Here is a 14,886-nt window from a genome sequence, read left to right as displayed (position 1 = left end):
GGGTACAGACCACTTTTCATACTCCCAACAGAACTGCGAGTAGAACAACGACTTATGTACAGTGTTTTGTTAATCCACTGCTGGATAAAGGTCTCCTCGTGATATCGGTCGTGGAGATTGTGTGACCATGCTTCTTCATGCTGGCCAGTGCAAATGGGTGTAGAGGAAGCCCAGCAAACATTTCGGATATCACACGCCACTGGTATTGGCTATGGCATGGAATCGAACTTGGATGAATTAACAGCACAGTACACTAACCGCTGTGCCACTACTCCCCGTGGTGCATTTTTAACAGCTTTAATTCACATCCACATTAACACATACACCTGTTACCACTCCAATTAACCGGTTGCCTTAGTGATGGCTATTATATGTAATCATCATTTTCATAATTGGTGTTATTATTGCATGAATGTGTGGAAACAGACAGCATGTGCGTTATAAGTATAGTAGGCTTATGCTGAGTGTAACTGCACAATTGTCATGTACTCTTTATTCGTAATAGAAGTACAGCAAAGCACGAAACAATACCATATAAATTATAATTGCAAAGTTACGGGAAACGGATATCGCAATAATCGTCATTGTAAAATATCATATATCGTGAAAACTACATCGCGGCAACCCTTATGTGTGTGTATTTAATATGGCCAGTGTCAGTGCAGTACAGACAGACCTGTATTGGAAAACAATACAGTACTCATAACTACACTTGAGCATGCCCAAGTGGTCACAATCGTGAATGTCATTGACGTCCCACTAGGGGGCAATGGAGGCCTTGTTGAAACGTTATTGACAGGATGGACAACTTAATATTGCCGTTGTTCCAACCACAAATATTAGATTCGATTTCACAAGCTAACCTTCTAAACTAAGCACAATGACACATTTTTGCGTCACCCTGCCGTCTTTCATTCTTTCTGCTTCCTCTCGGTTTACCTGCCACCAGCTATTTCACAAGAGGGGTTTTTTCCTCCTTCCAATTTGAATGCTTCACTGGGGTTTGAAATGTGCACTCACAGATATGATAAAAGATGGTGAATACAAAGGTTAACACTCACGGAGAAAAATAAATATTCCACAGGAAAACATGAAACATCAACCCGATGTTCATTATTTGATTGATGAGAGCAAGTACTTTATACAAAAAAACAAATATTCCACAAAAAATGTGATACTGTGGTGGTAGTGATGCACAAGCACTGAAAAAGAAAACTCGATAAATTCTTCAACAGCATCGCCCTAAAGCATTTTAGTCAACGGCCCTTTACTTAACAACACCCCGTTGTGAAGAAGATCCGTGTGTTTTTGACGAATGTGCTGGATTAAAATATTTTACCATATCACTGAAAAAACATTCATTAGCCAATCGTTTGATGCTGTTAATCAGTCACTAAGTCAGATAAATATCTCAGATCATTATTTTAATAATAATAATGTCCTGTAAATTGCAGAGGTGTGGACTCGAGTCATGTGACTTGGACTCGAGTCAGACTCGAGTCATGAATTTGATGACTTGCGACTCGACTTGGACTTGCATAACAATGACTTTGTCCCACCTATGAGATGTGGACTCGAGTCATGTGACTTGGACTCGAGTCAGACTCGAGTCATGAATTTGATGACTTGCGACTCGACTTGGACTTGCATAACAATGACTTTGTCCCACCTCTGGTAAATTGTGTAACTTACTATTTTGATGGTGATTTAAGCATTGGTTGAAAGTTTGCTCATATTTTCAAGTGTTCATTGAAATGAGATTAGATGTAATTCATCCCACGTAGCTTGGTTTAAATCTAAATTTATTCATTTCTTATTTTATTATTTTTTCACCTACGTGACTTTACCGAAAGAACCAAAGAGTATGGATCCTTGCAGTCACGAAAACTTCAAATCTAGAATTGTTCTATTCGCTTGCTAGCTCGTGTGGGGTACCTAACAAAATGGACAATTGGTTCAAATATTGATGTTCATTATTCATACATTTATTTCTCAGAACCATGTTGGGCCAGGCAATGGAGCAGGGGCGGTTTCTTCATTAGGGCGATTGGGCGACGCACCACCAATGTCATTCAACCACAGAGTCACGCTAGCCGTCACTGTGCCTCTGGATATAGTCCAATCAGCGTCATGCTACGTTCTGTGGAGTACCGCCTCTTTTTGGGCGATTTCCCTCCGGCTGAGAATCGCCCCGAGTGGTCCCATAGACTTACATTCAAAGATGTTTTTTTTCGAACGGGGGCGCTTCAATGCATTCTCTATGGCTTCCGGGAGGGCTCGCCCTAACGTGCTTACGTCATCATACATGCTTACGTTATCATACGTGAGCACGTTTCATCCAACAATATAATTTGTCGCCACCTAGTGGAATCTTTAATAAAATAAACTTGAGTGGTTAGTTTTAATAGTGAGTATAGAAACAAACAAGATGTATTGTAAGAGTCACTTTATTTTTCATTAATATTAAAGAAGTGAAATTGCCTTTACATGCTTAAGCTGTTAATTTATCCATTGCATGGGTGGGCCTTATCCTTATCAATCATCCAGACATTTGCCCCCCCCCCTGAGAGATTTTGCAGGAGCCGCCACTGCAATGGAGTAATCGCTGGAAACAAAATTCAACAAGGGGTAGAGCAGCCAACAAAATGATTGAGAACCCCTGGGTTAGCCTGCCCAGTATGTTCATTCTTCTAGCGCAGCGGTTTCAAACATTTTCGAATGTGCCGACCCCTTTTCAACCTTCAAACATTTCGCGGACCACCGCACGCTTACCAGCTGTTTGAAATGGTACATTCGCTTGATTGAGGATGATGTTTTTCGTTTCTTTTCCACGGACCACCTCTGTAGTTGCCTCGCTGACCACCAGGGGTCCGCGGTACACAGCTTGGGAATTGCTGGCTCCAGTGCTCCCCCAAGAAAAAAAGAAAATCGGTGGCTCATCGACGAAAAGTAAACTATTTTGGTATTTTACCAGCTAAGGCCCAGAAGCGACCTGGCCACCAATGATAGCTCAACGAAGTGGCTCATCATGTGGAAATGTAAAGCAGCCAAACGCTCTAAAACCCATGTGTCTAAATGTGGAGGGAAAACCCGGAGGGCCCGGAGTAAAATCTATGCAACCACGGGGAGAACATGCACACTAAATATACAGGCGTCAGGTTCGGGGTTGGAAACGAACACATGACCCCCTGGATACCAGGTGAGATAGTTAACATCTCAACCACCGCGGCACCGGCTGCAGTTGGTCAACACAGCCCTGTCAGCAGCTATGATAACAGCATATTTGTAAACAACACGCAACATGACGCAACTCACTCTCAACTCTGGCCATTCGCTACCTCTATCTTGCACGCATGCGATAATTGAATCCACTCACCACCCCACAATGAGATGTGTCTCAGCAGCACCTTAACTTTATCGTTTAGTTCATTATTTTCAATGAAAATCATAGCCCTTTGATTTACAGCATCCCTTTTGATAATAAGATAAGGTGTAAATATTATTTTGGTATAGATAACAGATTGTGTTATAAACCGACATCTGATATCTGTGTAATGCATGACAAGGCAGTGTTTTGAATGTAAAAATGTATACAAACATCACTAGAAATAAGGTACTAACAGTTTAAACCTGACAAAACGAATAACAGGAACATTGGAATCGTAAATCGTGCCATGAATAATGTATTATTCGTATATATATAATAACACTGGGAATTGTCACACAATAATCATGTATTCACTGCTGAATGAAGCCTTCCTCACTTTTCCTTCATGGAGTTTGACCATCCTTCACCATGCTGATCAGTGTGAGTTGGATAGGTTCAGATTTCACCAGTGTAGGATCCAGAGGTGTGGACTCGAGTCATGTGACTTGGACTCGAGTCAGACTCGAGTCATGAATTTGATGACTTGCGACTCGACTTGGACTTGCATAACAATGACTTTGTCCCACCTATGAGATGTGGACTCGAGTCATGTGACTTGGACTCGAGTCAGACTCGAGTCATGAATTTGATGACTTGCGACTCGACTTGGACTTGCATAACAATGACTTTGTCCCACCTCTGGTAGGATCCTACAGGGGCGATGGGGGTGACGATAGGTCGCCAACCCCACCGCCCCTTCTTCAGACCCTAAAAATGTATGATTTCTTGATATTTACAGAGGAAATATACACAGAGAGGGTACGGCCCGCCTTACCAGTTCCCGTAAAACCGGTTCCCTGTACAGCTAAAGAGTGCCAGAACTTGGTGTCACTTACCAAAAAAAAGCCCAGAGATTGGCTGCTAGCGATGGGAGCGACATCTTGCCACATGATCTCACCAGCATAACCCTTGTGGAGGCCCACGAAATGAGTCACTGGCCAAAAGTCCCGATAGGGATCGATTAAAGCGATTTCCAACGGTTTCTTTTTTCAATGCAGGGCTGAATGAAAATGTGTGTGCGGGTGGCTTGTATGGGCTCCCTCGCAAGTCGTGTCTCGTGGGTTATCCTGGTGTTAGCCTCCAGCCAAGAGCACTGGCTTCTGGCAATAATTCAGCTTAAACCAGCCACACCGTAACGTTAATATAAAAATACACGTAAGGAAACTTATTCCTAATACATCTAAAGGAAGATCTAACCAAAATAACATTTACTTATAAAACCCAACAAAAGATTGTTTTTAAATCTCCACCTTTGCTAATTACCAAACGTGCATTCATATAAAGCGCAGTTCTACAATTTATAACTATGAATGTTGATACAGTACAGTATGAGGGCTGGTATGAATTATGATTCAATGTTACAATTTGATTAAATTGTATTTTCAACGTTGCAGAGAAAGGTAACGCCTCTAGTGGCTGTAAGGATTAGGTGAATCCATACATAAGGTATCCAGTACATGAACTTATAATTATCGTATCTTATACAATGCATGTATTGTGATTGATTGATCAAAGGCTTGTTCAACGCCCTGCCCCTATATCTCTCTTTTTATATTACTGTTTCCATATGTAACGTAAACGAGAATGTTAAAAATCCATACTCATTGTTTCAAGGTCAAACTTTGAAAGATTTTAATTTTAATGTGCATACAGTCCCCGAGATACGAACACCCGACTTATGAACATCCACACTTACGAACGAACAATAAGATATTGTTTTAACCATCTGACTTATGAGCGTTTGGTCGTACTTACGAACTGAACCGCGCAACTATTTTGTTCAGCTGATCGATCTTCCCCTAGATGTAATGAGTCTAAGCATCCCGCATGATGCACGCTCCTTCTGACAAGCAAGCCCGCATCAGGACTTAACGTAATTGAAAATAAAACAGATTCATTTTTTTCTTTTCATGTTACTTCACTTCATGTTTTATTTTATTATACAGTATTTATTACAATATTACGTGGAAATGTACAATATTGCTTCTTATTTGTGAGTTTAACAATGGTTCCCTTTGTCGTTGAGCCATAGCAATTAAATATTGAGTTCCGAGATATGAACAAATCGACTTACGAATGGGCCCCAGGAACTAATGTTGTTCGTAAGCCGAGGACTTTCATAATGTGAAAGAAAACAACATACGTACGGCTTGTACTTTCACGCGAGTAATATAGCTTGCCACATCTTGCGCCACCAATGCCACTGCAGTGCAATATCGTTATTAGCTTTGCACGCCTTACACATAGAACCAAATCTAACACTTTCTACAAACGACAAGAAACTCATCGGTGAGAAAGGTGCATGCAGGCTGGAAAGGAATGAGAATAGAAATTAATCAGACAAAATTGGACGATTTGTAGACAGGGAAAAAATGTGTGAATGTATCCTTTATGTAATCAGGAGATGAAATAAACCCATTGAGACACATGAAACAAGATTGGCTCTTTTGCAAGGGTGACCTGGGTTGGTGCAAATGTGACCTTAAGCTTTGTCCTCCCATCATGCTTGGCATGTCACAGGATATCACCATACTGTGTAGCTTACACCCCTGATAGAACCCACTGAGAGTCTAAAGACAAGCAAAAAACGATAAATAATGCAAATGACAGTAAAAGTGAGATTGTGCAACCCAACTGCAGTGTAGGAGGCATTGCTCTATGTACATGAAATGAAAGTCTGAAGGATATTCGGCCAATTGTCCCACTCTTACCAAACACATTTGGAAAATTGAAAGTGTTTTGCCAATTGATTCATTACATTTTACAGAGACAGTGGAGGATTACAGAGAACTGTGGCCAAGATTTAAACCGCTCTTACTGTGTATTGAACAATGCAGCTGCCTCAGCATCGTGAGCTTGCCACGCTAGCGCTTTGATGGTTCACGTCACGTACAACAGATCAACTGACAGACAGCAAATGTACCTAAGCAAGACTGCATGACGTCCATTAAACCGTGTACCCGACACTATAGCCACGCATTCACTCAAGGGACAGAGAGGGTCATTGCCGGTAAGGTCGGCGGTTAACCAGCATTGATTCAAGTAAGCATGACTCTGCTGATGAGACACTGTCTGCTTCAAAGCTAGTCCAGAGTTTGCTTAAATCAATGCTGCTTAAGTTATGCAGTCCCAGAAGGCCGTGCAATGATGGGTTGTGTTAGAAATATTTTAGTTTTTATTTTATATGGAAAGACGGATGTGTGAAAGAGACATTATTTGCTTATTTATTTTGACACTCAAGGGACAGGGTCATTTTCCCTGCTCCTAACAATTCTCCCAACACATCCTGCGAACATTTAACACAGCTTACACATGTTTGTCAACATCCATAACGTGGCCTGTTCAAATTGGGCACTCTCCTTCATTGTCTCCAATGAACGTAAAAGTAAAATTACACTACTGTAGGTCACATGTAATTTATTTCAGTCTCACGCGATCTTAGAATCGTGGAATACATTCTGTAAAATGTTCTTAAAAAGTGTGAAATGTAGAGAACAGTTCGCAGAATGTGTTCTTAAAAAGTGTCAAATAGCATACAACAGTTTAAATTCTGACTATGTTGGCATGGGTTTGTAATATATTTTTAAATCAGTCTGGAAAAAAGTCATCAAAGTATGGTGTTTGGTTACAGACACACTGTGGTATTTAACTGTATCTACTCCAGATGTCATTTACTGAACTGTACTGAAGTGACTTCACTTTTCCTTAAAAGAGTCTGGATGCCTATGTCTGCTTGCTAAGGTTGTGACCCCTTCCTGCTGATTCCAGACTAGGCGGGTTTCAATTTGTTTGGCCATGGGCTTGGTGTGTGCATAACCAAGTCAGTTGAGTGTGTAAAATGTTTGTTTGATGACTGTATATTCTTCCAGTAGAGTCGTGGTGTACGAACGTTAAACAATGAAATTCAGCATACTCTAAAAAATGTTTTCTATCTTTGACTACATATACAGTAACAGACTGGCCATATTTTCCTCGCAGAAGTGCAGTCTACCTTATTGCTCTCGACAAGGATTTGAAGTCCGCCACGCTGACTCTTCTTTTTTAAGCTTGGCGAGTTTAAAAGCAGCCACTGCGATATACAACAACAAAAAGCATGCCATTTGCGGTGCCTCGCGACATACAGAGACGACTTTATTTGAAGCGCTTCCCACGCGTCTCTGACTATCTCCGAGATACACAAAGACAGAGGTCCAATGAGACAAATAGGAGATGGAAAGAGGTAAATAAAGATGCAAAGATACATTCGGATTAATTTGCTGTTTGGGGGGTTTATGTTGCACATACCGTGCTGACGTGATCTTTTAGTAGTTAGGGAATATTGCATTTTTTACACTTAGATATGAAGGCTAAAATATTGTTAACTTAAGTCCCATATGGCAGATTTTGTCGATTTGATTTTTATAAAAACATGACAAAACTCTTGTAATCCGCTTTTTTAACACAGATTTTTCCAGTGACTAGTCACGTGCCGAGTTAATTCTATAGCATGCAAAAAATATGAGATAGGTGGATATTTCCTCCTAAAACCCGTGACTCACTGACAATTCTCCTTTTTGTAGGGTTGTCATGGTGTGTCGCGGATTACGGGTCCGCTGGAGGTTTCCCTCCACCAGGAATATTGGAGTTCTACTCGACTGCTGTGTACAGGGGTGGAGGAGTGAAGCAGTGGCGTGTTGCACTTTGAATCAGGCGACCTGCGTTTGATTCCCAATCACGGATAAAATCAGTGGAGATGCCGAGAGACCAACAGAGCCGAACGAGTCTTGTACTGCTCTCTACCGGCATGTTGAAGTTTGATGAAAACAACCCCCTTGAACGACCCGACGTGGAAATACTTGCATCCAGTAGTTGCATTGACAAAGTGCTGCATAATATCATATTTCATACAATCGGTATAATAGCTACATCCAGTTTTATACAAGTTATACACATTTAAAACCACAGATGGTGCGTGCTTTTTCTCACGTGAGATTATTTCCATGGGCATTATTGTACAGTATAAAGTTCAAATTTGCTAGCAAAACACAAAGCTATATTATGTTTCATAGCATGTGCACATCACGGGTAAACACGGGCAAAAGTGATTCAGCACATAGGCCGTTTATTTTTCTAAAAACTGTCAACTATGTATTTTATACACAACACATGATCATATCATTTCTCGTGACTATGCACCCACTGGCATTTTTTATCTGCAGGCTAATCATTCTTCATGAAAAAAAGGACCGTACGTTATTTTTAAAATGCGCCACATTACACGTGCTCCCTCCAGAATTAATGTGTGATCTTGAAATACTGTTTCTCTGCCTTGCTTATCATGTTCAAGGTTAGTTCGTTCATATGCTGTACTTTGGATATATGTCCTGATAATACAGTGCCATGTTTTCAAAACAACCCCAACTTCCTTCCATAAGGATATCCTGTTTTCTTGTTGCGGAAGTTTGACTTCATTCATAAGACCTTAACCTCTCATCGCAAACCTTCTGCACACATACGCTTCTAAATTACCATAATTACGTTTCTCTATTCCAGTTTGTCTGTTAGACTGTGCTCGTGTAAATGAGCCAAAATCAACGGGGAAAGCCCGCACATATGTTTAGCAAATGTAAACTTGGAGATCCAACGGTAGCAGGATGTCACACCCGTGTATGATGGTACTGTATTTCATTTGCAGCACTGTAGTTCTGTTTACAGCAATGAAAACCGTACCATGTATCAATGGGGCTCTATGGCACCGACTCCGATCCTCTGGGCGTGTCTCTGTTGCTTGAATGGTTTGTACACACAGTCCTGTGATGCGTTGAGTCATGAATTTGCAATGAGGCAGAGGTTTGTTTTGGCCAATAGAGTCACTGAAATTGATGTGAGTGGTAATGGCACTCGAAATACAGTACGTTTGTATCTGAATCTGTGGATCGAATACCTGTTTTTGTAACTCGAAGGGATTGACATTTTACTACATTATTACAGGCTTAATGAAATTTCATCCGAAAAAAATCAGCGTTGTTCAGCACTATGGTGCAATATTGGCATTACAAATGAACACCGGATTTCATTAACATTCAAAATGACAACGAAAGTCAATTAAAGATTGGTATCTTGATCTTATTAGCCCATGTGCTAGAAAGGTACTATGGCATATTGCACATGTGTAATAATGTCATTAATGAGTTTTTTAAAAGGCAAGCCACAAAACGACAATATAAAAAGATCGTAATTAACCATGTAGAATAACAGAACTGTACTCAGTATCCATCAGTCGAGCATAACCCATACTGACGGTAAATTATAAATCTTTCCACGAACAACAACATTCCTATGGCAATCAACAAGGTTAAATGTACCCCGTTGTCAGATAGATAATTAACTAACACACGTTTAGGACAGCAGCAGTGAGAGAAGAGATGTCTGCGCAAGGATCGGCAGGATGGTCATCAGGACCGAATTTATGCTTCCTTTCTCCACGGACATCAGAGCAGAAAAGACATCACCCCCTGCCCCCCTCCCCAAGACAAAGGTCCCCGTGTAGCCTTGACCAACTTTTGGCTCAAATGCTGTTAGCGAGCACCGATGAAGACCGGCACGGCACACAAAGGGGTGGGTGATAAGCACCACGCTCTCCCAAGTGGTGATGTTTACACATCGCACCAGGTATTAATTTCAGGCTGAGTCGACCTAGCGGAGACCCACGACCAGTTCAGATAATCGTCACTGGTGTTGTTCGTGAGCGGGAACCGAACTCGGGTCGCTGAGTCCGTAGCTCAGTGCACTAACCACTGCGCCACTACTCCCCATACGCATCCAAAAACACTAAATCTAATGAAGGTAGTGCAGTACTCTTTATACAAATATTCTTCATCATATTAACACAATAACATGCATAAACAGTCCCACTTGTAAACATGGAATCTATTATTTTCATAAGTTTTTGGCACTGGACAAATGTCCTATTTCCCCTCCAAACGTAAAGAGAAGTGCCGAAGTGAGACTTTAAATGTGATATATAGAAACCGGAATCCTGGAGGAGGAAGGCTTGAGAGTCTAGGCTATAATTTTGACATGAAAAGAGGAGGCTTTTAAAACAACTTGAAGCAGGAGAAGGAAGCAGTCCATAACATACAGGGAGTTTGGTATGACCAGACCAACAGAGCTGACACGGGATGAAAACCACTCTGTGCGAGCAACGGCATCACAAAGGGATGAGACGAATGAACAGGATGCTTTAGTAAAGTGGTCAGTTTGGTATTGAAAATTCCAGTAAAAGCAAGATCAGCCAGTGCTTGAATGAGATGAAAAAAACATTCAGATAAATGACATACGCAAAAGACAAAGCGATAACGCGAACCATTTGACTGAATTTTGAAGAGGCTGGAATCACTATGGGAACCTCATTTGCCAGTAAAAATATGATAATTGGTTCTTTACCCTTCTATCTGGCAACAAAACTGACAGTTTTGTTGCCAGATAGAAGGGTAAAGAACCAATTATCAGGCTGGAATCATTTATACTGTGGATATATAAATGATGATTCCACACAAAACCTGCCCCGAACTACTAACTAACTGTGTTGTGCCCACAGGTAGTAGTTCGGACAGAGATGGAGCGGCTTTGAGAAACGTTCCCGATGTTTCAACTTCTGCGATCGAACCGATCGACCTCTGGATGGAAAGTCCAGTGTGCAACACGGCGACATGCGATGTTTACTGCATGACCGCACATACACACGATGATCCCTTCTCGGAATCAGAATGAATAACAATGATGTCATCCAGTGACGACTCTATTATCCTCCCGAGTGTGGACGCCCTGTCCCACAGTGTGCGTCGCTCCACATGTTGAGACCAGCTGTTACTGTCGACATTATTCTCTGACACACACAATCCTCAGGTCACTGCTTCCTTTTGGCCTTACAAAAGCAAAGCATGCGAAAGAAATGCATTTGCGAACACTCTTGCGACACTTAGTGCTGGGACGATAACGTGGATTCATATTGCTGCATGCGTCGAATTACACGTGGATTCCTGTACGTTTTATGAAACAGAATAATTGTTGTGAGCTATGCAGCTTGCTTTAAAGGCGCTAACATTTAAAGTTTCCAACTTCAAGTTTACGTTGTTAGCCAGGTGAGAACTCAAGAGACAAAGACAGCCTCATTTGCAAGAGTGGCATGGAGTCACCAAAATAACAAAAAGCGATAGTGTAACCTGAAAACTACACTACTGCAATGTTTAAAATATAATTGGTTTCTCGATTTGAACCTCAGCCAATTATATTATTTTGCAATAAACTGTTGTCGCATCGTAAACCCTTGTAAATGTTACTACGTGTAGGCAACCATAACACAAACGACTTTCACACATTTAAAAGTGGCTAAAGTGATAACAATTCAGGGAAACATTATATGTAAAAATCAGCTTAGCAATCGAAATTAGCAGTGCACCTGCTGGCTGTCAACTTTATGAGATCAAAACCAAAGTCTATAGTTTTCTAGTTAGATTTTTGTTGCTATTTCTTTTATGCCTGATGATGATTGTTTGTGTTGCAATCGAAACGTCGTAATATGCTATTATTTTATTTATTATTTTATCTTTAGACGTGACTTAACCGAAAGAACCAAAGAATAAAGTGAAACGACACCGGGACTGGCCCTCACTTCCTTCTCCCTTGATACGGTGTGGCAACGCACATTCGCCGGACAAATAAAAAAAAAGCCCTCTTGTGATGGAGTAGAAAGTCGTGATTGTGCAACCAGGATTTGTCCTTTTTGCTTATTTATTTATTTACTTATTCCAGGGATGGTGCACCCAGCCGGAAAATTGTTAGGCGGCGTAAATTTGTGTGGATGAATGAACGGTAGGGTAATGCCCACCAACTTATAAATGGGACAAGGCCGCCACTGTGAATGTGCCCAGTAAGCATTCCATATGCAAAGGGTGAACTGCCCGTGAAAACATTTGATCGATTTCGAAACGAGCCACGGAGAAGTTTTGGACAATAATTGCACGTGGGCTGGCCTACCCATAGTGGTAATTAAGCGGTTGAGTCGGACAAGTGTCAGTTGTGCAATTGTAATACAGTAAAGTGCTGTGCTGAGGACAGGACGCACCTGCAGTCAGTGCGTTAAATCCGTAGTGTATTGGGTTCACTGAGCGCTATTATGCGTGCTTCGAACAAGCAACCCTTTTCTTATGATAATTCTAAGTTAAGCAAAGACCCACAAGGTCAGATTATCCGTGAATCTTCAAGCATCCTCCCCCACAGCCAGCACCCCTGCCACTTTCAGCTCCTTTAACTGGTTTGCAAAGTAAGCCATGCGTCTCAAAATTCCATTGACTATGCAATGTCCTCGCTCCTTAGGGATCAAGTACAGATCAATACTCTACAAAGAACATACCAGCTGCCACTTCTCTATGAAACCCTGACTTAAAATTGTCTAAGATTTGCATAAAGCACGGGGCCCATTACACACTACAATTAGCTAATCAATGTAAAGTGTGCCTGATTTAATCACAATTAGTAATTGCTGCAATTAGTTCATTTAAATAAATGTTCACATGGGTTAAATACAACAATGCAAGGGATCACATCCCTATTTTGGGAGAAACAATTACAAGCATGGAGGGAGTAGTGACGCAGTGGTCCGCGCACTGTATCACGAACGTGGTGGCTTCTTGTGTGCGGTTCCTAAACCGTGGCTAACATCAGTGACAATGATATTCGAACCGGTTCTGCCTGGTTCCCTCCACCAACCTGCACTAAATCCAACTTGGCAGATTCGAAGGTCTGCCAAGTCTACCAAGCATGATGACTCTCAATGCACAGCTCACTTCAATATGCATTATAGATCTGTATTTTTTTTTATAGCACATCAAATATCTATATCTAAATCACCCGTAAATTACGCGACTTCTATGTGTCCACCCCATTATGAATCGCTCCCCTCTCCCTGCCCCCTGTGAAAACAGGCGCTGCACGGAGCCTCTTCCTCCCTATCATCTTTCCTGAGCCTTTGATCAGGTTCTTCTTATAATTTTCCTATCATTTCCTATCATTTACAATTTCTCTCTCTCTCTCTTTCCTTTACGTTTCTTTTTTTCCTTTTCCTATACATGAGATCATTGACTCTACTCCTATCCCCATGGTGTTGCATGGGTAAAACGTTGCTAGTTCAGTATTGCCTTGCATCCCACTGGGATTTTTGCACAGCGTTGGTGTACGGTGTTTTTTCTGCAATATTTTGCTGACTTTCTTGGATTTTCTGTTTGCACTTAGTCACATATTCACTTTAAGATGTTTTCTTGTTCATGTTTTTGTTTTTTGTTTGTTGCGGTTGCACCCGATTCAAGAGCCGAATGGCTCACAGGGCTTTACCTAATAAATGAACTTGAACTTGTTATTCACGAACTTGCTATCCGCGTTTTTGGCTATCTGCGAATTGCATCTGGAACTCTACGTATATGTAGGAGCAGTAACGACATCACAACGATCATCATCATCATCGTCACCATCATCATCCTTCTACCTCGCAGCATCATCAGAACTGAAGGTAAATTCATTAATAAACTATGATTTAATACTTTATTATTCATGTTGTATTTACTTTATGTTTATCATAACCAATAAAAAAAAATATGTGTTGTGATAATTGCAATGTATTTAATAGCCTATTTAAGTATTAATTTAAGGTAACTTTCCACGAAATTTGCTCTTCACGAGCATCTCCGGAACGTATCCCTCGCGAATAACGAGGGAATGTTTATGTTATTAATGGCTCACCTCCTCCAGTCGATTCTTATAAATGACCCCATTTACTGCCAGGGGAATGGGGTAAATGGCGATACGCAAATGTGGGAATTACATTTATTGAACTGTTTCAAATAAAGTGAATACTATACAGTACTGCATTACAGTATCTGAGATGACGAGCATCCTGTAATTATTGTAATAAGAATTTACCACGCCTATGCCAATGCACTGCTGACTAAAGACCCCCAGCCCACGTGTCGTCGGTATTGTTTGACCGTACTTGACATGCACATAGAGACATCTTGCCATTCTGGAGTAAGAATGTGCCAATGTGCACCAATGAGACCCAATAATAGAGTACTGTTTTGAAATACATCTGTACTGCATTTACCACACAAGATGTACTGCTTGTGCAGCTAATGTATGTAAAAAACACATTAAGAGAGGTCCTTATTAAAAGCACCTACGAACTGTTATGACAATACTGCACCCCTTGGTGTGTGATGGCTGACTACAGCACTGTATATATACATAATCATGAGCTGTCCATTCCACTGCTGGATGAGTATTATCCAATACCACTGTATAGGGATACACAATGGAGACAGAAGAGTGTAAGTGCACTACATACAGTACCCGTGTGTGTGTGTGGCCTCTGCGTGCGTTGAATTTAAAGTTCAATCCATTTAAATAATAAATGGTATAGGTCTCCG

Source organism: Lampetra fluviatilis, chromosome 5 (assembly GCF_964198595.1).
Source record: "Lampetra fluviatilis chromosome 5, kcLamFluv1.1, whole genome shotgun sequence".
Lineage (NCBI taxonomy): Eukaryota > Metazoa > Chordata > Hyperoartia > Petromyzontiformes > Petromyzontidae > Lampetra > Lampetra fluviatilis.
Note: the sequence above shows the minus strand (reverse complement) of the source record.